This window comes from Psammomys obesus, unplaced genomic scaffold, assembly GCF_907164565.1.
Source record: "Psammomys obesus unplaced genomic scaffold, mPsaObe1.curated_primary_1811, whole genome shotgun sequence".
Classification (NCBI taxonomy): domain Eukaryota; kingdom Metazoa; phylum Chordata; class Mammalia; order Rodentia; family Muridae; genus Psammomys; species Psammomys obesus.
The window spans coordinates 13,947,074-13,971,784 of record NW_026596088.1 but is presented as its reverse complement, the minus strand read 5'-3'; the positions used below and the strand labels follow the sequence as shown (position 1 = coordinate 13,971,784).

At 48.7% G+C, this 24,711-nt stretch overlaps 1 protein-coding gene across 4 annotated transcripts in view; it reads left to right on the top strand.

Annotated features, from left to right (window-relative positions):
* Bmal1 (basic helix-loop-helix ARNT like 1) overlaps positions 1 to 24,711 on the top strand; it is a 94,666-nt gene that overhangs the window by 38,054 nt on the left and 31,901 nt on the right. For all 4 annotated transcript variants that reach the window (XM_055627467.1, XM_055627468.1, XM_055627464.1 and 1 more), the window contains one exon: positions 22,445 to 22,574. The gene's annotated coding sequence lies outside the window, so the exon portion shown is untranslated. The remainder of the gene's footprint in view (positions 1 to 22,444; positions 22,575 to 24,711) is intronic.

The following is a 24,711-nucleotide window of genomic DNA, read 5'->3' as shown; positions in this document are numbered from 1 at the left end:
TGCTCATTTCCTCCCTGGGTATGCACAGAGTGATTGCTAAGGGCCCTCAATGTTGCTGTCACTATGCCGAGGGAACAAAGCAAGGCAGAGAGAGGGCTGGCCTGCCGCCCAGGCTCTAGGCATGTACATGTTATCAGCCAGTAGAGAATAGAACCCTGTTCCACATGACAGCAGTGGGGAGGACCACTGTCGATGGAGGCCTCTCTGAGGAGGTTCAGTACTTAGGGACCCCTGCTTCCCAACATTTCTTCATGTCCGCTTCGAAGAACCTGTCCCTATAGCTGTATAATATAGATCCCAGCTGTGAGTTTCGGAAGCTGGACCGCACGCACACCTTGGTTCTCCGTTGGGAGGTGCCAGTTCACTCACCGGCTGCCACTCAGAGTGGATGTGTGTGGAGTAGGAAGCAGGTCTCCGGGCTTCTCACTGCTCTCAGGTGTTGTCCTCTTCGTCCACACCCAGGTGAGCCTACAGCGAGCAGGGAGCCTCCTGTTTGGGGGCAGACTGCTTCTATTCTAGCCTGAGCTCATTTTGCTTCACACTGCTTGGAGCATCCTGGTTTCTAAGGAGCTGGAAGTAATCTCAGTGACACATGGCGCTCGCAGCCTGCCTCTCAGCCTGCAGTCCTTTAAGGGCTGTGCAGACCCGCCTGGTGAATGCCAGGAAGCACTGTTGTTTGAACCACAGATCGGTAGGCACAGTGCCCCATGCCACCCGTGCTGCCCCTCGTGGGGTGTGGTGAGGACTTGTTGAAGAGCCGTTTGACCCTCTGCGTTGTGCAGTGGTGCCCCCTGCTGGTCAGGAAGCAGCTGTGCAGCAGGGCCGGCTATATCTGACTCACCTGTTATGTTGACAGCTGACCTACTTTTGTTTGACCTTGATTTGTTGAACACAATTAGAAACGCCACGGGGACTGCACTTCAGTTGCCTGATTTTAAAAGTCTCAGTGTGATAGCCACCCAGCCCAGGCCGACGGACAGTTGGGTGCATAGTGAGTTTTGCAGTAACCTTTGAATCGTAATTCTATCATAAGGAAAAGGCTTAATTCGGGAACACAGAATGGTTATTTGGGACTGGCTGCGAGGCCAGAGCAACAGGCCTGGATTCCTAGCTACGGGGCAGCTTAATCAGGAAATGGCCTAGATGGCCGCCTTTCAAGTAGGTCCTTGCAGTAGCTTGGCAACAGGCACAGGGTCATAATTGGAAGAATTTGGCTCCGAGTGTCTGTGGGTGTTTACGGTGCACTATAGGGCAGGCCTTCTCTTATTTATAGAATATTTAGGGCACCAATCAGCAGAAGGCTGGAAAGCCACTAAATCTCAATTTATTTTTAACAAATTCCATCTTTCCCTTCATCCCAGAAGGAAGACTGAGTTATTAAAAAAAAAAAAAAAAAAAAAAAGACTATATCACTGCAAAGCACGCTGAAGCTAATTATGGGGTTGCTAGCATCAGCCTGCGGCCACATTCAGAGGGCTTTGTAAATCAGCCGTCCATTCAGTCTGTGAACTTGCATGACTCCAGTTCTTCATTTAGCTGTAGAGAGAAAGTATTGGCAAGTGAGGGCTGATCAGAAAAAAAAAAAAGTTCTGGTCTAAATTAGGAGACAGAAGGTATAAATATAGAGTAGTGTACTTATACGTCCTCAGAGAGAGATAAAATCATTCTTCATTGTCTGTTATACTTAGCTGCACACACACATATCCCAATATTCTAACTACCCATTTCGGGACATTGGCTCCCTGCAGCAGTGGATCTGTGCCACTCTGAGGAGCCACTAGCACTTTGCTGTCTTCTGAGCCCAGCCTTGGGTGCCTGTTAGCCCCTAGTCTCAGGAAGCCAGGAAGCCTGTGCATTTTTTAGCTCTGCTCTTGTAGTGTGTCAGAGCTGGGAGAGTCCGCAGAGGGCCTCAGTTCAGCACACCATACTGTAAATGGGATGCTTAGTTCCAGAGGGATGCTGCCCAGAGCCCCAGAGCCTCAAGGTAAGTCGCAGCAAACGGGGTACACGGGGCCAGGGCTAGGGGAGCCTCCACGCTTTCTAAGCTCCCAGCAGCGTCTCACTGTATGACACTCAAATTGGTGATTAGACTGATTTGAGTTTTGCACTTCCAGGGTCACAGTCTTGGAAGACAGGGACACTGAGATAGTTGGTCAGTCATGGTGGGTCAGTAGAGTGAATTACAAATGTACACAGATACAAGAGTGGAAATTCTGGTAAAGGTCAATTCAGTTGCTCCTTGACACTCCCTCCCCAGGAGCTGCTGCTTTATGGATGCTGTAAAGTTTTCTGGTGGGAAGAGGTGCTGCACATTTGCTGAGCATGGGGAGGAGGCAAGCATGGTGCAGAAGTGTGGGCACAGTGGAAGTGGACCCTGAGACTTCAGAGGTGCATGAGGGCTTGCTGAGGGGATTTCACTAGGGCACAGGCCAGGGCCAGGCCCTCTGGGTCCGATTGAATGCCCTTTTGTTAGACGGCTCGTGGGTAGCATGTGGGCTATATTCCCAGCCCTGCCACCCTACCCCAGGCAGAAGGATACTCTGGTCACCAGTGTCAGTGGACAGGACTTGGTGTATAAAGTGAAACCTGTGTCCCTTTCTTGTCCTGAGCAGAGAGGGCCTGAGGCTGAGAGGGGCAACGGACCTCAGGAAACTGTTTTATGGGAGCTGATTGTTAGCCAGTAGACAGTGCTGGAGGTCAGTGGCTTTGAGGAGAGCAGGCCACAGAGGAGGAGGTACAGGCCTAAATTCAGCCCATAGCAGTCATCAGGGAGAGCTGCGAGGGGAGCAGTGGTTCTTGGTGTGTGGGGGTAGTTGTTACCAAACTGTGGGATTTGGTTACAGTCAAATGGAGTAAAGGATAGAGATGTGATGGGGCTTGAGCTGCTCCCGCCAGGGCTTGGGAGGGCAGCTGCGGGCAGATCCAGCTGTGGACAGACCCAGCAGCCTCGCTTTGGATTGCATTCTCACCCAGTGGGATGTTGGCCAGCCTAGGCAGGGGCGCTCCCACTGCCACCACATGTTGGCAGATGGTGTAGCTGTGCCCGCAGTCATTTTTGTGCCTTCGTTCTCTCTTCATGTCTGAAGTTCTTTCAGGTTCTCAGAGTTGAGACTATGTAAACGACCAAAGACAAGTATACAGGAAATACTGGGAAAATGGCCCATGAGCAGGAAATATATTTTTTCTTGAATTGTATTGTTTTAATACAAACAACATTTGTTGGCAAACAGTTGCTAGTTCTAACTTTATTTTTAGTTTTATAGTTTTATAAAGGCAGCAATGTGCTGGGGTAGGACTCTCTTCTTGCCCCTCCCGTCTCCTGCTACTGGCCTTTTCTCTGTCTTAGTGACTTGCATATGGTCGGTACCCAGAAGATGCCCACTGCTAAGACCCAGGTCAGGGTGTGTGTCTGTGGTTGTGTGGTGAAGCAATGGTGAAAAGCCGGAGGGAAGAACCCTGACTCCTTTGCAGAGAAGATACCATAAACGGAGACAGCGCCCTGGCTTCTCTGCGCCCAGCACAGCACATGAGGTGGCCTGGCCCACCACTTTGTACTTGAGCCTCCTCCACCTTCAGTCTGGCAGTGGTCAATGATGCTAACGTTAAGTCCCCCAAAGTAGACAGACATCACCGGAATGATGTCCTCAACATGTTTGGTTCTCTGAACCGTTGCTGGTCCCTGTGCCACCTACCTCCCTTCCCACCAACTGGTGCTCTTGACAGCAGAAAGGAAAAGCCCTGAGGGCTGTGTGTGCCGCTGCCAGTCCGAAGTCCACTGTTCTTTCCTTAGGCCTGCCAGCCACGCCCTCAGCTATCTGTACTCCCACAGTTTATCACAGCAATAGGTGCTTCTGTGGAAGGAGCACCCCAGGCCACTTTCTCTGGCCCAGGACTAGTACACGCAGGCCTGCCTATGTGGCACATGATGAGCCATCTCCTGGCCTCAGACTTCTAACCACCAGACAGCCCGCTCCCTCTTCTGGATGCCTCCAGCATGTAGAAGTTTCTTCTTTCTTCTGACCTCCATTCTGCTTTGCCAGTGTTTCCTCGGTGACCTACTTTCGCCCCTTGTAGCCACACAGAGCAGAAATCTGTAGTCATGGAAAACCTGTCTCTGGACTCAGGCCCCTTCCCTTCCCTAGTTTTGTATCTCCCCCAACCACTCCTTTACGGTTTATCTTAAATTATGTGCGTATATGTGTATCTCTGTGTGGTGTGTGCATGTGAGTGCTAGCAGAGGACAGAGGAGAGTGCTGGGTCCTCAGAAGCTGGGCTCAGAGGTAACTGTGAGTCACCCAGTGTGGCATTGAGAACCGAACCTGGGTCCTGTAAAACAGTAGGCACTCTTAACTGCTGAGCCATCTCTCCCATCTCTTCCAAATTATATGTGTGTGTGTGTGTGTGTGTGTGTGTGTGTGTGTGTGTATGTACATGATTTTTAATATGTGTGTGCCTAGGTATGGGTGCAGGCCCCTAGCCACTCTCAGATGACTTGCATTCATCTTAAATTAATAAGGGAGTGTTGACTGGATGTGTGCTTGCCTTGTGCGATCAATGTTCTCAGCGTCTTTCTCAGATTCTTGTCCTTGAGTGCACACTGTCACAAGCCATTTTGCTAGTGAGGAGCCGTGCACAGTGTCGGAGCTTGTTCAGAGCCACACACATATGTAAGCGGTGAGCAGAGCTGGGCAGAAGCAGTGACTCCCGGGCCTGTGCTCTGAGCGCTGGTGTACCAGTAACCCACAGCCTTTTGTCTGTCATGCTACACATAAGTCCATGACCAGCCTTGGGCCGGCCTTGCTTATTTTGCAAGAAGTTATTCGACAGGCATCCAAGTCGAGCCCTTCTCCATGAAAACTCTTCAGAGTTTGTTAAGATGGAATGGACTGCAAGGGCCGAGGCCTTTGCCCTGTCAGTAGCAAATGGGGTCATCCTGGCACAGCCAGGTCTCACAAGACTCCTGAAGTGACGGGTAGATCCAGGTGACCAATGCGGGCAATGTCGTACCAACACCCAGCCTCTTGTTAAAGTGCCTGCTCACAGCTTCAGTGCCTGACAGCGGACAGCAGAGAGCGGTGTCTGCAAACCTCTAACACTGTTCCGTCTCACGGAGCACCCTGCCTGTTGGATTTGATGACTACCAGCCCCTTAAGTTCCATAACTTGGGGTACAGGTGCTAACGGTCTTTTTTCTGCAGTGGCCCGTCCGCTCAGTCAGGCTCCGCTGGGGTGGAGGTAAAGCTAACCTGTTACTGCACAGGCAGCTTCGTCCCCTGTGCTCAGGCTCAGAGGCTGCGAGGCCAGGAGCCGGCTGTCTTTCTCTTGTTGAGCTGTTTTTGTGTTCCAGTCAGATTTATGGAGACATCAGCCTTGATGAGGGACCTGAGATACGGAGGGGCAGCAGCTTGAAGCAGTGCTGAAGGGCTGGGGAGGGCTGCCTTGCAGTCCGGATAGTACGTCCCAGGGCAGCGAGTGACTTCCCTGAAATGCCGTGTCTTTGCTTGAAAGTATGACGTGGAAAGGGTGCCGCCGTGCAGCAGAAAGTTGACTAGGTCCAATGAATAATGCCTGGTGGTTATGAGTGTAAATATTAGCCTGGTGACTTCCTCCTTCCTCCACCAGCTCTTGCTCTTCCTCCTCCTCCTCTCCTTCATCCTCCAGTAGTCCTGTCAGCTAATGATTTTTGTTTGGTTTTGGGTAAACATCTGAATTTCTATGCCTTTCCTTTCGGGAGGGCTGTAGCATGACTCTCTGAGTGGGCGTACAGCGCCCCCTGTAGGGTATATTGGAAATGTGTGGGTGGTTTGGCAGGTGCTGTGAGCAAGCTGGGCTTCTGTGGGAAGGATAACCCTTCCAGAAGGCAGGATTGTCCATCCGCACAACTGTGCACTGTTTGTTCCTGTTTGTGGTGAGCTGAGCCTGGAACCAGACTTCATGCTACAGAGGAGCAAATAATTTCTGCATGTTTTTAATTTATACTGAATTTTTCTAAGAACTCCACTGCCAAGTGTATGAGAAGTGGTATTTTACGAAGAGACCCAGCATCTCATTATGCTGTGCATTAATAATGTCTCGTGTGAAGATGCATTTACGTATTAACTTAATGCATTTTGTTAACCAGCTTTAATTCAGTTTTGTATTACACAGATTCTTTTCGTATTACTTGTATTACACACAGGGAATATTATTAACTGTAAATAACTTTCTCCTGGTTATATTATTGACAGGTTTTGTTTCAAGGGAGTGAAAGACATGTGGAAAATACTTGTGCAAATGTTGAGTGTGGTTAAACCTATCACTTAGTAGGCTAAGGCAGGCTCTCACAAATTCAGGGTCAGCCTGGGCACCACAGTAAGACCCTATCTTAATAAGTAAGTAAAGAAACAAACAAACCCACAAACAACACACGCACGCACAGACATACAAACCCCAAACTTTGTATTGCTTCTTTGAAAGTACAAAAGGAGTAAGCTTGTGCACATTTATCTATAGTTTGCTATGGTCTGTGAATTAACTCAGGAAGCGTCAGGTCAGGCTTGAAATAACAAGACATGTTTTTATTTCTGTTGGAAATGTCCTTTTGCTAAGGATATGCAGAATACCTGGTTGTGCCTGTTGTTTGTCAGAGAACGTATTCTGATGACCTCTGACCTTTTAAAGCCGTATGGTCTCAGAGCTGGGAACAGCCCGGACCTCATCCCTGGTCATCTTTGCCATGTCTGTCTCACATTTGTGCTGTCACACCCACACGGAATCCCCACCACCACCACCCCACAAAAGAAGACCCACCTGCTTTCTCTCATCTTTCCCAGGTTTGTTAGGGTCATTTTGTTGTCTTTCTACCTACATTCCGGCGTAGACTCGGAGCTGTGCAGGCCTGAGCAGGAAAGTAGGCTCCTGAGCCTAGCCCAGCACCATGGGCACAGCTGACCCTCTTGCCCACAGACCTACAGTCTTTGTGATGAGGACAGGTCTGGCCACAAAGAATGTATTGTCAGGAAGCCTGAGGTCCCTAGCACGTCTTGCATTAGTCTTTCCACAAGGCCTCCATCTGGTGGAGATGGTCTTGAGGATTTTCTGCCCTTTGTTGTTCTATCTTGCATCTTCCTTACACACCCTTCTTAGCAACAGGTTTGCAGCTAATTCCAAAACGTAATAGTAAGGCTTACCGTTCGGCTTTCCAGAGAAGGGTACAAAGTAGACAGAAAACCAAACGATGGAGTCAGTGCTCATTAGCTCAGCCCCAAAGGCAATTCCTATTAACATTTTCCTAAATGTTACTATATAAATAATTCATGTTTAGCACATGCAGAGATGGGGAATCAAGTCTTCATAATAAAACAATTAACTCATCTCACCAATTGGATCAGTATTCTGGTAGTGCTCATAGCATTGTTTTTATGTAGCTATGTAATGAGGTTAGGAATATTGTGTATGTGATCTGTGCCCTTTTAAAATTTAACATTTACAGGAATATTTTGCAAGTTGTTATAGTCTTAAGAATAATTTGAATAACTATTGTAATATCTCATCTTAAATATACCCATAATTTTTTTTTTAAATTGTGTATATGTGTATGGTGTATGTGTGTATAGGCCAGAGGAGGGCATCAGAGTTATAAGCTGCCTAACATGATCGTTGGAAACCAAACTCAGGTCCTCTGAAAGAACAGCATATACTTTTAACTGCTAAGCCATCTCTCCAACCACATCACTCAAAGTTTAACTAACATCTTTCTTTGTGGCTATTTAGATGTTTCTGACTATTATAAGGCTCTAAGAAAGTCCCTGCACATCCATTGATCCAGTGAGTACATTGTGCCATGTGATATCTTTAAATGGAACAGCTAATTTATGAAAGAAATTACCTAGGCCGGACTAGGCGTGGTGGGTGACACATGCCTTTAATTCTAGAACTTGGGAAGCAGAGGCGGGCGGATCTCTGTGAGTTTGAGGCCAGCTAGCCAGATCTACATAGTGAGACCTTGTCTGAAGAGAAATTACTTGGGCAAACAGATGACACACCACCACCCACCCCATTTTTGTTGTTGTTTTTGAGACACAGTCTCTATATTGCCCTAGTTTTCCTGGAGCTCACTATGTAAATCATGCTGGCCTCGAACTCACAGAGATCCACCTAACTTGGGATAACCCTTTTTAAAGGTTTGCATATACACGTAGTGTCAAATTTCTTGCTAAAAGTCCACACCAGTTTACATTATGACTAATGGTGGATTGATCTGCTTTTTAAAAAATATTTACTTTTATATTAAGTGTACCGTGTATAGGTAGTGCCTGCCCATGGAGGTTGAAAGAGGGTTTTGGATCTCCTGGAATGAGTTATAGACAGTTGTAAGCCGCTATATAGATGCTATATGTAACTGAATCTGTGTCCTCTGCAAGAGCAGCAAGTGCTTTAAACTGCTGAGCCATCTCCTTAGCCCTTGACCTGTTTTTTTTTTTTGTTTTTTGTTTTTTTTGTTTTTTTTTATCTTATCTTCACTGATACCAGTTGTATCTTTAAGATGTAACCTTTTCTAATAAAAGCAGGGAAAGTGTCCAGGCAGTGGTGGTGTATGCCTTCAATCCCAGCATTCAGGAGGTAGAGGCAGGAGGATCTCTGTAAATTTGAGGCCAGCCTGGTCTGCAGAGTGAATGCTAGGACAGCCAGGGCTACACAGAGAAACCTTGTCTCAAAAAACAAAAACAAAACAAAGAAAGAAAAAGCAGAGAAAGTGACATCTTGCTCCTTTTGACCTGAGGACATTAAAAGTGTTTTCCTTTTCTTTGCATTTCCTATTCTTTGCATTTTATGGTCTAATTTCTGGTTCTTTTCCTTTGCTAATTTTCCCATCAAAGGTTTTGCCTTTTTGTAGTTTTGTGCTAGTTGAGGGTCTGCTTATTTTGTCCTTTTATATTCCAACAAAGGGCACTCTTTCAGCAATCACTTAGTGTCTGTCAGGCCTGGCTGCCTCAGTGGGCAGAGAGGTGGTAGTTACTGAGCTTGCTCTGGGGAAGCAAGAGAAGCTTCCTCCAGGGCACAGAATAAAAGCTCAGCATTGTGATCCTATGCTCAACGTTTTCTCAGAAAAAAATATGCTAGAACTACAACTCAGAGCCTTAGAATCAGAGTATTCTCCTGCTATAACCAACACTCAAAAACGAAACTGAAATTGCAAGAGCTGTTTTTTTTTTTTTTTTTTTTTCCTATCTCAAAGGAAAGAAACAAGTGAAAGAAAGCAATCTATGTCTGTTTCAGCTGAGAGGAACTCACGGGGTCAGGATTCATTCAGACCTACCTGTTGGATCTGGGGCAGAAGGGGACCCCCGGAGTCTTGGTTAGATTAAGTGGTCACGGGCACATTGTGCTTGCAGGAAAGGCAAAAGGCCAAGTGCACACTGGAAAGTTCCATTTGTGTCTTGGTAGAAAGCTAATCTGGTTAACCTTTGGTTATGCATTCCCTCAGACAGGTCTGCTCCTTCCCCAGTGCCCTAGTTAATTCCTGGGTTTGGCAGCCAGGCAGCACAGGCAGGCCTTGGGGTGAGCCTTCCCAGCCCACTTCTACCAGTTGGGCCAGGGCTCAGATTTGCTGAGTCACCGAAGCAGCAGAGCCTGTGTGGTCCTGGCCGTGCTGCTGGGCATGTCTGGGCTCTGCTCCTGGCTGGTCCCTTCCAGCTGTGTGATCTTGCACAGGCAGCTTCACCTCTCTGACTCAGTGTCGTCGTTTCTAGGCTGGTGATGAGCAGTGTCTCCTCCAGACGATCTCAGGGGAGAATGAGAGGTCAGGGCTGGCCATGACCTAGGTGCCTGCTTGCTGTCCCCAATGGGAGGTGGTGACTGTTCAGAAGGGCGGGAGGCGTGAGTCTTGTCTGTTTCACCTCCACACAGCACTGCATTCTTGGTACAGCTCAGACGTCTAGGCTTCTAACACGACTCCTTCATGAGGCAGGGCGCGGGGCAGGGGGCGGTATTTCTTCCTCCAGCCTTCATCCAGGTGTGTTCCTGGCAAATGGAGTCCAGGATGGAGGCCTCTGAACGCAATCCCCCGTGGCTGGAGGCCTCCGTACAAGTCCCATGTTTAAGAGTCAGGAAATAATATTCCTGCTTTCTCTAGAATACTCAAGAGAACTGATGTCACAGCCTATCATTTGCACCAGCATGGAAATGCACCTATGACTAGCATTTCCCCACCTCTCCCACAACCTTACCATCTCTTTCTCTAATACTACCCTGCTATACCTTAATGCACCCCAATACATATGCACCAAAACAAAAATAAAACAACAAAAATAAAAATGTTATTTTTTTTTCTCACTCACTGCTGCAACCTGACTTAAAGACATAAGCGGGGCTGCTGGACATGGTGGCACACAGCTGCAGCCCCAGCATTTGGGAGACTGAGGCAGGAGGATTACAAGTTCAAGCCAGCCTGAGCTATACAGTAAGTTCTACACCAGACTAAGGTGCAGAATGAGACTCTGTCAAAACAAAAACAATCCCCCTTCCCCCCACCCCCAAACCTAAGTGGAACTACATGTTCTCAGGGTCAAGACTGGCTGTCTGCTCTCACGCCCAGGCTGCGTCCTTTCTCTGTCTATAGCACCACCCATTCACCTCCTCCTGTCTGCCTTGCCTCCCCCAGGTGTCTTGCCCTCCTCCCCTTATTGCCAGCCCCTCCCCAGCACATTTACCACAACCCAACATCCAATATAATTTAATTGCTCACTTCCTTTGCCTGCCCACCCCCAATATGTGGACCAAATGAGGACAAGGGGTGGTGTGAAGGACAGTTCCTGGCACTTGGATGCTTTCAGCAAATATTTGTCGAGAGTTGAATGACTGATCATGGTCCAGCATGCCAACAGCGTCTTCACAGTTACAGAGTCACCGCAAAGTGAAGTTTGGTGGCCGCATGCAGTATGTATGGGGACGTTTGCTCCCCTTAACAAACTGTCACCACAGAAGTCACCTGGTTCATGTGGGTGCTCAGCAGTGGTTTGCTGGAAAGTTTGGGGGCACTGGTGGGATACAAGGGACCTTACACTTCCTGAGCATGCTGTTGCTGTGTTGCCCAGAGCCCCTTCCCACTGTGAGGCTCCAGCCCACCACAAGACAGCCATTGGTATTCTGGATTCACCCTCCTTCCTTCCTGTTGGCCCCTCTTCTCTAGGGAACCACTGCTCTTTGCTGTCTTTAGCTCTCTCCCCAAGTAACTGCAGAATTCTGATAGCCATCACCCACTGATGAGCTTCCTGATTTTCCTGGTCCTGGCTTAACTTCAGGGGCTCCTGTCAGTGTTTCAGGCAAACTCAGGGGAGTTTGAAACATCTGCTTCTGTTTCTAGGAGTGCCCCGTGTTTGGAATACTGCTGTGAAGAACTGACCACTCCAGTTTCCTCTTCCTTCCCACAGTTATCCTCAGCCACTCCGCCTGGTTTCTTGACAACATTGTTCCTAATCTGTTCCTTCATAAGAGGCTCACGTCCCCCTGTCTTTCCATCCTCACCTGCTCTGAGCCTCCTCCTAATGTCTCCAGTGTGGGTCTGTGTCTGTGGCAGGTGCCCTCTGGGCTCCTGTTTGCTCAGCCCCAGCTTCTCCCCCTTCGGCTGAAGTAGGTGGCCAGATGTGCCCAGTGCTCTTCTTATGCTAAGCCCAGCCAGCCACAAGAGAGGGAGGCCCCACAGAGGAAGAAACCACACCCCTTGAGACCACCTTCCTTGCCCAGGACACTCAGCCCTCAAGTGGCAGAGGTGAGATTTGATGCAGGAGGTCCCACAATGCCCATCAGCCTGTCACTCAATATCTTACGACCCTGTGCCCTTCCCTCCCTCCAGTGGTCCAGTTCAGTCAGGATCACTTCTTCCTCCTCTCCCACTTGCTGAGGCGTTAGAGAGGCCAGGCACCGTACAGGGCCACGCTCTCCCAGGGGCTTTCTGCTCTGCAGCCCTCCCCACTGCCCTCCTCGGCCTGTCCTCAGAAGCTCCCGTGCACACTGTGTGTAGTGGAAAGGCGACTTCTATGCAGGGGAAGACTGTTGTGCTGCCTCTCCCTCCCATGTGGTCCTCACAGGATCGTGTGCCTTCTCCCGTCTAAGTCTCAGCCTTTGGTACACCCATCCTTCTACCTGCCTGTCTGCAGTCCCCAGCCTGACACACCGAGGGCCTGGGGCTTGTTCACCTGCTCTCCCTCGTGCTAGCATCCCTCCTTGGCCACCATGTAACAGCAGTGCATTCTTTTGTTTCCTTAGAACAAGATGCAGATGTTTTCCAGAATTTTCTTCAACCTCAGGCAGTAAGTTTTTTCGGTGAAGAGTCTTTTTTTTTTTTTTTTCCTGGAGTCTTTAGAACCAGGCTCTCTTCCCTTACTCTGCAGCACTTAAAAACACAAACCAACAGACAGAAAGCAGTAGGAAGAGAGCAGGGGAGCAGGGGTCAGGTGACAGGTCTTCAGTCAGCAGGCCTCAAACATGACTCATCTATCTTTCATGGGACCATAGGCTCCTTTGAATGCAGAGGCATGGTGAGGCTGGCTTGGTGAGGCTGGCTTGGTGAGGCTGGCTCGGGATAGCTTCTTCTTAGAGAGACGGTGGTGGGGATGGAGGAATGCTGCTGACACAGAGCACGTATGGGTGCCTTCTCACGCTAGGCCCTGGGATGTGGAGAACAAGGCACCAGGGCGCTCGTTTATCCAGCTTCATGCCACTGTTATTTCCAGGGAACAAGCACAGAAAGACTCTGGGGTCCTGGCCGGCAGAAAAGGCAGTGGAACAAAGTCCAGGGTCCAGATGTTCAGGTCGTGGGCTGAGTGTATGAATACCCAGAGTGCCATGGATAGTGCCCACCAGAGTGGGAAGCCAGAGACCTCTCAAGTGAAAGTGTGGAACCGGAACCTCAAAGCCTGGGCTGTGACAGAGCAGCCACAAGGCGGATAAATAGTACTTCCTGTGAGGGGAATCAGTTGCAGGAGGAGGCAAAGCCCCAGGGGAAGGGACTTCAAACCAAGTTTCTAGAACAGAGCTTCTTTCAGTGAGTACTGTCAAACCCTTGGCTGTTAAATAAAACATGGTTTGTGACTGTATACATCAGGAGAAGTAGAGACTCTACTATCCCTGGACCCCACACTCTGGAGGGGTGTACCTTAAGGAGGCGATACCTTAAGGGCCAAGAATCTCAGCAGAAGAGAAATTTGCCTATTTAACTCCACATGCACCATCAAAATCTCAGTCAATGGAGACCGTCCAGCAGGGCTGCTTTGGAGAAGTTTTGAGTCAGTTTTTTTGTACATTTTTCATTAAAAAGAAAAAAGTGTGTGTGTGTCTGTTGGTGTGTGGGGGTGTGTGTGTGTGATGTGCATATGGAGATCAGTTGTATCAGATATCTTCCTTGATTGATTTTTTACCTTAATTTTTGAGAGAGGATCTCTCTGTCAGCCTGGAGCTCACTAACTGGCTAGATTGACTGGTTGGCAAGCTCCCAGCATCTGCCTGTCCTCACTTACCCCTCATGGTCCCCCCAGGTAGTGTGTAGTCAGACTTCTTGCATGAGTGCTGGGGGTCCAAACTCAGGTCCTCACATGCGAGCAGTACACACTTGACTGACATGCGAGCAGTACACACTTGACTGACCGAGCCATCGCCGCAGCCCACGGTTTCCTTCTTTTTCACCCATTTCTTCTTTCCTGTGGCAGACAGCTTTTGTAAAATCCCAGCCTTTGTCATGTTAGTTCCTGAGACTTAGTTTCCTTTGTAACATAGACACCGATTAGTGTCTGCGATGGCCATTGAGGAAATAATAGCTCATACAAAGGCCTTGCTCCTTGACAGGTGCCATGCTGATATAGCTCATTGAAAATGCAGGTATTCTTGGCATCCTTGCCATGCAGGTCAGGAGGTCATGGCACACAAAGGCCAGCCAGGCCCTGTGCAGTGTTATGTTGCTGGGGTGTGTTGGACGCATGGTTCAAGTACCCAGCGGTCTCATGGTTTGAAGCCTGACTACCGTCTCCCATCTGAGGGTGTCCCTTAAATCCTGCTCTTATAGAGGCCTGAGAACAAGAAGGCAGTGCCCTTCTTAAATGGCTCATGGATACTTAAGGGGAACTGGTGTTCCTAAGACTCGGGTCATTCTGTGGTCCCTTTTCTCACACTGAGGAAATAATCATCTCTCTGGCTGCTTGTCCGCTCAGTTATTTCATTGTGACGTCCTGTCTGCTCCACTTTCATCCTCAGCCACTTGAGTTGGGCTCAGCTGTCTGTTGGGTTCAGACGGCTGCCCACACCCGTGTCACTGGAAGGCTGCCGTACACAGCCAAGATCAGGCATCCTTTGGAAATGCCCAGGGGTGGGGGTGGACCACAGCTTATTTATCTTACTCCTCAGGGAGAAATGAGGCAACATTCCTACAGGAACCACTGTTGGAGGCGCCTCACAGGGTAGTATAGAGCAGCACATTCTGTGAGGCCATTCTAATCTGTGGCTCTTCCTACAGCCCTCAGCGCCATCCAAAAGTGGGATTCTGTGAACTCTCCTCCTTCCTCTGTATTAGAGGGCTTTTGACAAAGAGAGGCTTTGTCTTTATTCACACAGAAGCCTCTATTCACAAGTCCAGCCCCATAGCTCCAAGTATGATCTCATTTGTGTTCAGTCTCAGGGTTCCTGAGCACTTTTGTGCTACTAGTGGGCCCAGGCATACACGTGCTCTGTCCCCAGGGCCTGAAGAGCCAGTGTTTTTCAGAGTAGAGTACCCTGTCCTTCTTAACATTCACCCAGTCAACATCCATAATACCTAGTCCTAGCCTTTACCCCTTCCACCTTCAGTGACCCACCACAGCAACACACACACACACACACACACACACACACACACACACACACACACACCAATAAGCTAATAATTTTCTCCTCCATTCTGCTCATGAGGAATCCAGACGATGGACTGCCACCTGCTGGAACTTTGTTGTAATGGCATCTAAATACGTCAGCAGCTCCTGGAATGGGGTAATGTGCTGTTGGGCAGTTGCCACCTGTTGGATTGGCTATGCTGTCATGCCTTTATTTAAATACTGCATGTTTCCCACTACACTGAACATGTCTTGAATGTCACGGCTTTGGAGTTCCATTGTGTCTGGGTTGGCCTGGCTTCCCAGAGGCGACAGAATAGCTTGTTGAGTTGTCCCCGTTACCTGTGTCTGCTATCTTAGGTTCAGGTTGCTGGCTTCAGTTGGTGAACATTCTCTGAACTTAGGCTTTGCCAAGTAAGGTTGCTGAATTCCTCAGAACTGGTCAGAGTATCAGGGGCCAGGGGGGACTGGCAGAGGGGCTAGGACCCCATCAGCCTCCGGGCTCTGTTCAAAGCCACCATTTGCCTCACACATCAGAGCAACTGAGCAAGTGCCAAGGCAGACAGACGTCATGCAGTGGAGAGTAGGGCCAGGGGTCACCTGCTGGCTGTCCTTCCCTTGGGAACATATTCTCCCAAGGGTCAGCTTCTTGTAGGTTGTGTAGGCGTGCAGAGGTGACCATGCAAGGCCCTCCTAAGGATCTTAGGGCTGTGAGGACGGGGCTGTCACAGCTGCTGACTCTTGTCCACATTTTCCTACCCTGTTATTAAGCCATCTCATCAGAAGTTGCTGAGTAACATCCTGCAGCTTCACATGTCTCTTAGCAGAGCTCCATCTAGCTGCCACCCTATGGGTGACACTGAGGGAAAAGAGGACGTTGGGCCTTCACTGGGGTCACTTTAAGAAGAGAGGCCTCTTTTACAAAGCCTGTTTCCTTGGAATTACTGGGCATGCTGCATCACTCCAGCACAGTCTCGGAAGATGCTCTTCTGTGCTTGAGCCTGTCCTGATGAGCTAGCTAGTTCATAGATTTCCTGGAGTTATCCACCGAAGGCTGTTTCTTTCTCTCTTTGCTCTGGCTGCCAGCAAGCTCAGCGAGAACATGTTTGCTCTGTTCCTGTGTAGCTTTTCCGAAACAAGGTTTGCTCTAGTGTAAGCTCCCTTCATCTGGTCCCAGGACTTGTTTCAGTGTTTGCTGTTGTCTTTGGAATTTGCTTTTGGGGATGGATTTCAGCAGTAGGATTCGCAGTAAAGCCAGATACCTACCTGGCTTTCAGTCCCAAACAAGGTAACTGCTCATCAGCTCTTTATTCTTTCCTTGGAGAGTTGGGCTATAACAGTGAGTGAGTCAGTTGTTGTAAAAGTCAGTCTTGCCCAGGCCTGGTTGCCCTGGGGCTCTAGGACCTTAGCTATTTTCTTTTGTCAGCCAACACCTCACCATAAGACATGCAGCAGCAATAACAATGGGATCAAGTCTTTTTCTTAATGGGTTTTGGGGACAGAAGGGTCTTTTGGGATGCAGACATTTTAGTACTCAGGTGGAAGACAAACAGATGAGTTGGCCATTCTTGTTCATTTGTGTTGCTCTAACAGAATAGCATAGGCAAGGGCATTATAGTGACAGCAGGTTCGTTTCTGGAGCTCTGGAAGCTGGGAAAGGTGCTGGCATTATGGTGGAGGCTTTTACGCTGTGTCATGGTAGAAGTAGAAAGGGCCAGAAGTTGCTTTTGTTTTATTTTTAATTTTTAAGTAATTTATTTGCTTTACATTCCGATTATAGCCCCCTCTCTTGTCTTCTCCCGGTCCCACTCTCCTCCCTCCTCTCTCCATCCCCCTCCCCTAGTCCTCAGAAAGGGGGAGCCCTCCTCTCCTACCATCTGACCCTAGCCTATCAAGTCTCAGTAGGACTGCCTGGATCCTCTTCCTCTGTGGCCTGGCACGGTTGCACCCCCACCCCCCAACAGGGAGAGTGATCAAAGAGCTGGCAACAGAGTCCATGTCAGACAGTCCATGTCCCTTCTTCCCTTACTAGGGAGCCCACATGGAACCTGAGCTGCCATGGGCTACATCTGAGCAAGAGGTCTAGGTCCTGTCCATGAATGGTCCTTGGTTGGTACACCAGTCTCTGCAGGCCTCCTGGGCCCAGATTTGTTGGCTCTGTTGGTCTTAGTTGCTTTTAAAGCAAGCCCATTTTTGTGATAACTAACCCACTCCCATGATAATGTAATCTGTTCATAAGTGCAGGGCCTTCATGACTTTGTCATTTCCCATCAGCTCCCATCTCCCCACAGTGCTGAGTTGGGAATTAAGTTTTCTTCACACGAGCTTGGCAGACAGGGGGTAGAGAGTGACACACATTTAAGCCACATCTGTCACCCTCATGATGAGCAATTTCAAAGGTTTTTTTGTATTTTTTTTTATTTTTGCTTATAATGCTATCCATCCAGGACCTTGACTATAAGAAGGTCCTGCTACCCAGTCTATTGCATAAAGTTTCTGGCTGATGCCTTTACTCATATTTTTCAGGGGGACAGGAAAGTCCCATAGTCAAGCCTGACACCAGGGCATGGTGTAGCTTCTTCCTGGTGTTAACCTGTCAGCTGGCTGGGGTCCTTTTGTTCTGCCTGGGTAGAAACTGTGCCTAGGCAAGGTGAAGCTCTTCATGCTAGCCTTTGGCCTCTCTCAGCCCTTGACAGTAGTGAACAGTTGTGGTGGCAAGCGGCAGGTAGGCTCCTGCAGGCCTAAAGTTACGGGACCCTAAGCTACATGTGCATTGTACTGTGTCCCTGGAAGTCAGGGTCCCCGCCCTTGGTAGCAGCTAGCGATGCAGCTTCCAGACATGTTAGGTGTTAGCTAGCATTCCTCGTCCCTGGCTGCTGGCCAGTGTTAAAGCTCCCGGGGCCTGCGATTTCTCTTCTCCAGCCTTACCTGCTTTCTGTCTTTCTTCAGTCTTAGCTCTCCATCTTCTCTCTCCTTTTACTGTCCCTCCAGTTCCATACTGGCCCCTGTTGCTATGGCCGGTGTCCTGGCAGGTGGCAGCTTTGCAGCACCCTTGCCGCTGCTTCTGCTGCTGTTGACTGCTGAGATAGAGGCCCTGCCTTGCTTGCAGCTGTGAGTACGGCCAGCTGCGGTTCTGCTTTTGCAGCTTGGCGTGCTGACTACTCGGCTCTACGACTCTTACTCACCTAGAGGCGGCCACTCCACTGCTCTTTAGTTTGGTGTGCTGGCTCCTACTCGTCTGTCATTTCCATTCTGCTGCCTTTGCTGTTGCTGCCACTCCACTGTCATTGCTGCTGCTCATGGTACCAGTCAGTCACTCTACTAGAAGTAGTTGGAAAAGACCACTGAACAGAAGCTTTTTATTAGACCTAATGTTGTAACACTGAGAGAGAGAGAGACAGAGAGACAGAGAGACAGAGAGACAGAGAGACAGAGAGACAGAGAGAGAGGAGAGCAAGAGGCTGAGTGGGGCTGTGGTGTGACTCCCAGCTAGCTCACAAGAAAGTCAGACTTACGTGGCTGGAGAAGGGCATTTACACCAACCACAGCAAACTCCACACTCAAGAGAAAGTTCGTGATTGCATCAGTCACATTGCTGTACCTCTGCTTGGCCATCATGGAAGTTCTTCCTGGGCTTAGGTGGAAATGGTTGTAGGTTCACCCAGAGTTCGCCAAGGACCGTAGTAGTGAAAACTCTGCTACCAACTATTTGAAACTGTTCTGGCTGGGGCTCTGCCTTCAGAATCCAGAGCAATTAAATGAAACCATCAGGCAAGTTTCCTCATCCAGGGAGTGTTCCAAAGTGCTTGGGCTGGCCAGCTTGCTGTTTGACTATTATTTGCTGTCCATTTGCTCAAGGTAGCCAGGGCAACATGAGAACATCTAAAAACAGTTAGGGAGCTTTGCCCAATACCCCAGATTCTTTGCTTATTTACAGGAAAATGAACCCCAGGAGCGCTGACAGTAAGAACTTGTCACTACTAGTACCTACTGCCCCACCCCACCGCCCAGTGCTGGGGTCTCATGCCTGTGAGGCAAGTGCCGCTCTACTGAGCTGTCTCTACTAATCGTGATTTTAAAAGTGATTTGATCCGGAAGAGGGAAGACATCTTCATCTGTCTCACTAGCATGAGGCAGCTAATGCAATCTGCAGGTAGCCTTCTGGGGCCCTGGGGCAAAGAAGAGAGAAAAGGAACATGGACACGTGGTCTAGATTGAGAGCTTGAATGTGACTGTCCTGCAGATGGTAGGAAGGGCTGCTTCTTTTTCTTCTTTTTTGGGGGTAGGGGGAAGAGAGAGTGGAGGTGGGTTTTGAGACAGGGTTTCTCTGTATAGCTCTGGCTATCCTGGGCTCGCTCTGTAGACCAGGCTCGAACTCAGAGAGATCCACCTGCCTCTGCCTCCTTAGTGCTGGGATTAAAGGTGTGCACCATCACTGCCTGGCAGGATGGGCTTCTTAAGGGTTGGACTTTAGCAATGTCTTGCCCTGCCCAGAGAAACACTGTTTCCTTTGGATGCCTACTAGTGACTAACACTTTGGCCTGGCCTTTCTCAGTTGCTACAACCACTCCGCAAGGGCAGCCTGGGCTGTGACGATTCCTTCCACCTTCTGCTTTTTTGGATGGAGCTCAGGGGTCCCTGTGCTCTGAGGGCAGGAGCGGGAGAAACAGTGCCTGGTGTTCTTTCGGGGAACACTGCCCACGTTTTTCCACACCTGCTTTCCCTGGCTCTTCAGTGAGACCCTCCCTCTATCCTTAGGACTCTCTAGCTCAGAACTGGGCTGCGGGCACAGGTCAGGCTCCAAGGGTGGTCTTCATGTGCCATTTGCATGCTTGTGCCATGGGCAGTCCCTTTGAGCCCTCTGCCAGCAGAGGTCCCTTTCATAGGCACCTAAGGTTTCCTGGCGCTCCCTCCCTGCCTTGCCTCGAGCCCCTTTCAGAAGTAAGTAGCACAGAAAGCTTGGGCTTTTGTCTTTGTTTGTTTTGCTTGTGTTTTTTTTTTTTTTTTTTTTTAATCCACCCCATTCAGTTGTTGTTCTTCTATCTAAGAACACCTTCTTGGAAAGAAAAATTTTCCCAAAATAATGTCAAGTGTAATATCACCCTCCTCACCTTGCCTAACGTGAAAGAAGCAGCTTCACGGTTTTGTTCTTTATCGATGACGGCAACATCTAAGATAGCAGCTATTATTTACAATGTCTGTAAAGTAGAATTAAATATTACAAAAGTTGAGAAAAGTGAGGCATTTCATGTAGAGCAAGGAACTGTAAATCTAACAAAACCTTGTTGATCTGGGACAGAAGTGAGAAAGGAGTTGGGCTTGTCTGGCCCTGGGCCCCTTGCAGTGAAGCACGGGACAATTACAGCTGCTCGTAATTGAAGCCCTGATTTCAGGGTTCTGGTTGAGCAGGGAAGACGGGCAGCTGCAATGGCATAAAGGAAGGAAACAGAGTGGTTCCCACAGCAAGGGAGCCCTCTCACCACTCAGCTCCTGGCTTCCTCAGTGTTTCCTGAGGAAACACTTGGCCTGCGCCCCTGGGCTGGGTGTGGAGAGGGTGGGCTGGCACTGAATGAGGCCCAGCATGCCCGGCTAGGGGGGTTGGAATTTCTCTAGCTTAAGGAAAAATGAGTGCCCTAAGAGAGGAGGGTGTGGAGGGTGTTCTCTCGATGGCCATGACTGGAAGGGGCAGATCTGGAGAGGATTACATCTGACAGATCATTGGCAGGGGATGCAGGGAAGTAGCTAGATCCAGCCCTCAGAGGAGCTCTGGGGTGTGTGTGTGTGTGTGTGTGTGTGTGTGTGTGTGTGTGTGTGTAGAGAGAGAGACAGAGACAGACAAGGACAGAGAGACAGACAGACAGAGACAGAGGCGGGGGGGGGAAGGGGGAATAGGCCCAGAGTGGAGTAGGCCTAGCTGATTTGGGAGTTGAGAAGACAGTGTGTCAGCTGTACAGGGAATTAGATGGAGACGGAGTTACATGTGTTAAGCCTGGAGACTGTGTAACCACTTGCTGTTTCTTTACCAGCTATGGTTTAGGGGCTAGAAGAGTCAGATTTCCAGATATAATCTTTGCATGTGCCTGGACTGTGAAGGATTCTGAGCCAGGCTGTATAGAGGGGGTCAGTGGAGAGGGGCTCCAGACATGGATAGTCATTCCAAGATCTTAGGACCATCAAGGCAGACAGTGTTTTCTGAAGACTGCAAGGTCATCCAGTGCAGCCCCAGGCCTTTTGCTTCAGAAGATCAGAGAACATGCTTCGTTGCAGTCCCTCATACAGGAAGCTGCCGTGGAGATCAGGACAGTGTGCAGGACCTGTGTCTTGGCAGAAGGAGGTGGCATTATTGCCATTCCATTTGACTGACATGAGCCCCTTGCAGACATTGTGCCCCTCTTAGTTTTGGGTGTGTCCACACATCTTGGTGTTCATAGGGGTTTTCTTAAAACACCTGACCTGGTTATGCTAAATGGCCTCTTTTCTGTTGCTCTGGTCCTCTGGGCTCAGGTGACTGCTTTCATTTGCATTGAGATTGAGCAATTTTTTAAAAATAATTTTTTTTAAAGTTGTGTGTATGTGGGCATGTGTTCATGAGTGTAATGCCCATAGAGGCCAAAAGAGGGTGTTGGATTCCTTGAAGTTGGAGTTACAGGATATTGTGAGCAACTGAATAGGAGTGCTGATAACTGAGCTCAAGTCCTCTGGAAGAGCAGCAAGCTCTCTCAACTGCTGGGCTGTATGTCTAGCACTGTTGTTGTTATTGTTTATTTATTATATATACCACGTTCTGCCTGCATATACGCCAGCAGGCCAGAAGAGGGCACCAGCTCTCATTACACATGGTTGGGAGCCACCATGTGGTTGCTAGGAATTGAACTCAGGACTTCTGGAAGAGCAGCCAGTGCTCTTAACCTCTGAGCCATCTCTCCAGTCCCAGCACTGTTGTTTTAAGACAGGGTCTCTCTGTAACCCATTCTGTCTTTGAACTTCCTGTGTAACTGAGCACGACCTTGAACTTGTGATCCTTGTGATCCTTCTGCCTCTGTCTCCTAATTGCTGAGATTACAGCCATGAACTACCAGTCCCAGCTTAGAACCGAACAATATTGACAGTTGCTTATGGTGGCCCAATGCTCTCAGTGTGACTTTGACTAGTCTATTTACCTCCTTAAGGTACTTGGATCTTTGCTTTATAAAATGCATATGGCAGTAGTATCTGTCTCCTTGAGTGATGGTCAAGTCTGTATAAGTTAACCCATGTACGTCAGTAAGTGTCTAATGTAAAATAACACCAGGACATTCACAGTTGTGTAACACAGTAAAGGAAGTAATAAAGCATGCCTAGCTTTCCTAAGGATGTGTCCAAGAACCCATACTTAGAAGACAGGGTTCTCACAGGAAGCATCTGCTGGATTCCTTTGTGCATTTGCAGCTTAGGTATCACAGGGATATAAAAGATGGCCAGTGCTGGCCCAGGGCGTGTGGCCGGGATGTGGAGATAGATGGGGCTGGGAGCCTGTCCTGCGTGAGTCAGGAGCTAGCTCTCTCACCACCCAGATTTGTTTATCCCTGTGTGACCCTTGGCATTTCTTTTCTTGGGTCCCTACCGTAGGATTTTGGAAGAAGTTGACTGCCTGGAAGAAAGTTACAAAACATGAAAGTCACTTTGAGGTGACCAGCAAGTACAGCAGTCCCTGGTACCCGTCCCACGCTGGCTCAAAGCTTGAGAACTGTAACTTCAGGTAACAAACAAGTCCCTCACTCATGCCCCTGGCCGCTGACAGTTGGTGGTAGCCTTCAGTTGCTGGGCTGTTAAAAAAAGGAAAAGGAGCGGCAGACACTGGTGGCGCTCCAGCTGTGACATGTGCAAGGAGCCAAAGCTCTATAAACCACCAAGACCTGGAGGACAGGGGTGTGTATTAAACCCTTCCCAGCCTCTCTGAAGGTTGGTGTGAGCGTCAGCAGTGGCTGCCCACCATGACTTTTTTTAAGTTGTTCCCCAAAGAATGGGTCAGAATAGCCAAGACAGTTCTCAAAGTTAAGAGTAATAAAGGGGAAATAATTTGTTCTGCTGTATATTAAGATGTATGCCGAAGCCACCCTCATCATAGTGTGGGAGTAGAATTAAAAGAACTGGATTAGGGGAATGGAGTGGGGAGAGCGGACATAGAAAGTCAGGAGAGGAGCCATATTAGGTGTTTGGTAACAGGCCTAAGAAGTAGATCTGAGATGTAGTGCACCCACTCCAGGGAAGTTGGAAGTGTCTGACCTTAAATGGTATGTCAGAACAATTTCTAGAAGGATTCGATTTGTAAGTAAAAAAAAAAAATTAGAGGCTAGAGAGAAGGCTCAGTTGGCAATGTGTTTGCCAGGCAAGCATGAGGGCCTGTGTTTGATCCCAGAACCCATGTAAAGAACTGAGTATAGAGGCTGGAGAAATGACTCAGCAATTAAAAGCACATAATACTCTTGTATGAGACCTGAGTTTGATTCCCAGAACCCATATTGGGTGACTCATAACCACCTCTGACTCTAGCTTCACGGGATTTGGTGCTTCTGGCCTTTGTGGGCACCTGCACTCATGTACACACACACACAAATACATATAATTAAAAATGTTCAAAAGGGAGTTGGGCCTGGTGACAGACACCTATGATCCCAGCACTCTGGGAGATAGAGGCAGGCAGCTCTCTCTGAGGCCAGCCTGGTCTACAAAGTGAATCCAGGATAGCCAAAGCTACACAGAGAAACCTTGTCATGAAAAACAACAAAAACTTTTAAAGGGGTATGCAGCAAGATTCAGTGGCTAAGGACACTGGCTGCTCTTCTAGAGGACCTGGGTTCGGTTTCTACCACCCACATGGCAGTTCACAACATTCTGTAACTCTAGTTCCAGGGGACCCAGTACCCTCTTCTGACCTCCAAGGGTACCAGCCACTCACAGTATGTATACATACATACATACATACATACATACATACATACATACACACACACACACACACACACACACATACACACACACACACACACACACACACACACATATATATATACAGGCAAAAGCATCCAGACACATAAAAAAAAATCTTAAGAAAATACAAAATTTAAAGCTAGGTATAGAGGCGTGCACTTACAGTCCAGTGCTGGGCATGTGGGCATTAGTAGATTCCTGGAGCTTGCCAGCAGCCAGTCTACCCAGTCTGTGAGCTCTGAGTTCATTAAGAGACCCTGTCTCAAGAAATGAGGAGCATGACTGAAGAAGGCACGCAATGTCAACCCCAGCTTTACACGGCTGCGTGCACGAGGCTACACAGGTGCACACATGAACATGTACACACACAAGAGTAACATTAAAGTATAAGCCAGCATGGTAGCTTATGCTTCTAATCCTACCATTGGGAAGTTCAAGTAGGTGGATTACTGTTTGAGGCCAGCCTAGGCTACATAACGAGTTCCAGGTCAGCATGGGCTACACATCAAGATCCTGTCTCAAAAAATGTTACAGGGGAAAGGTGCACTAGAAAATACTAAACAGGGGCATTGAATAGGAGTTATGGTCCTTCAAAAAAGTGTCACCAAAGAAGTGACACTTAACAGTGCCCTGTTCTGTATTTTTAATTCTGTGCCAAGAAGAAGGTAAACGGAGGGGCCAGGTGGCTTCTTGGTTGAGAGTCTGGGGTGGATACCTTGTGTGATGGGGAAAATAAAATAAAATAATGTGTTGGGGTTTTTCCTCTAAGATGTAGTTTGATCCAGTTGTGTGGGGAGCATGGATGATGTAGAATTGGGCAGGGGAGGGGTCCTGGAGTGAGATGTGATAGTCTTGAGCAATAGAGTTCAGACAGGCTTCAGGGTGTGGGGATCCTCAGCAGCAGC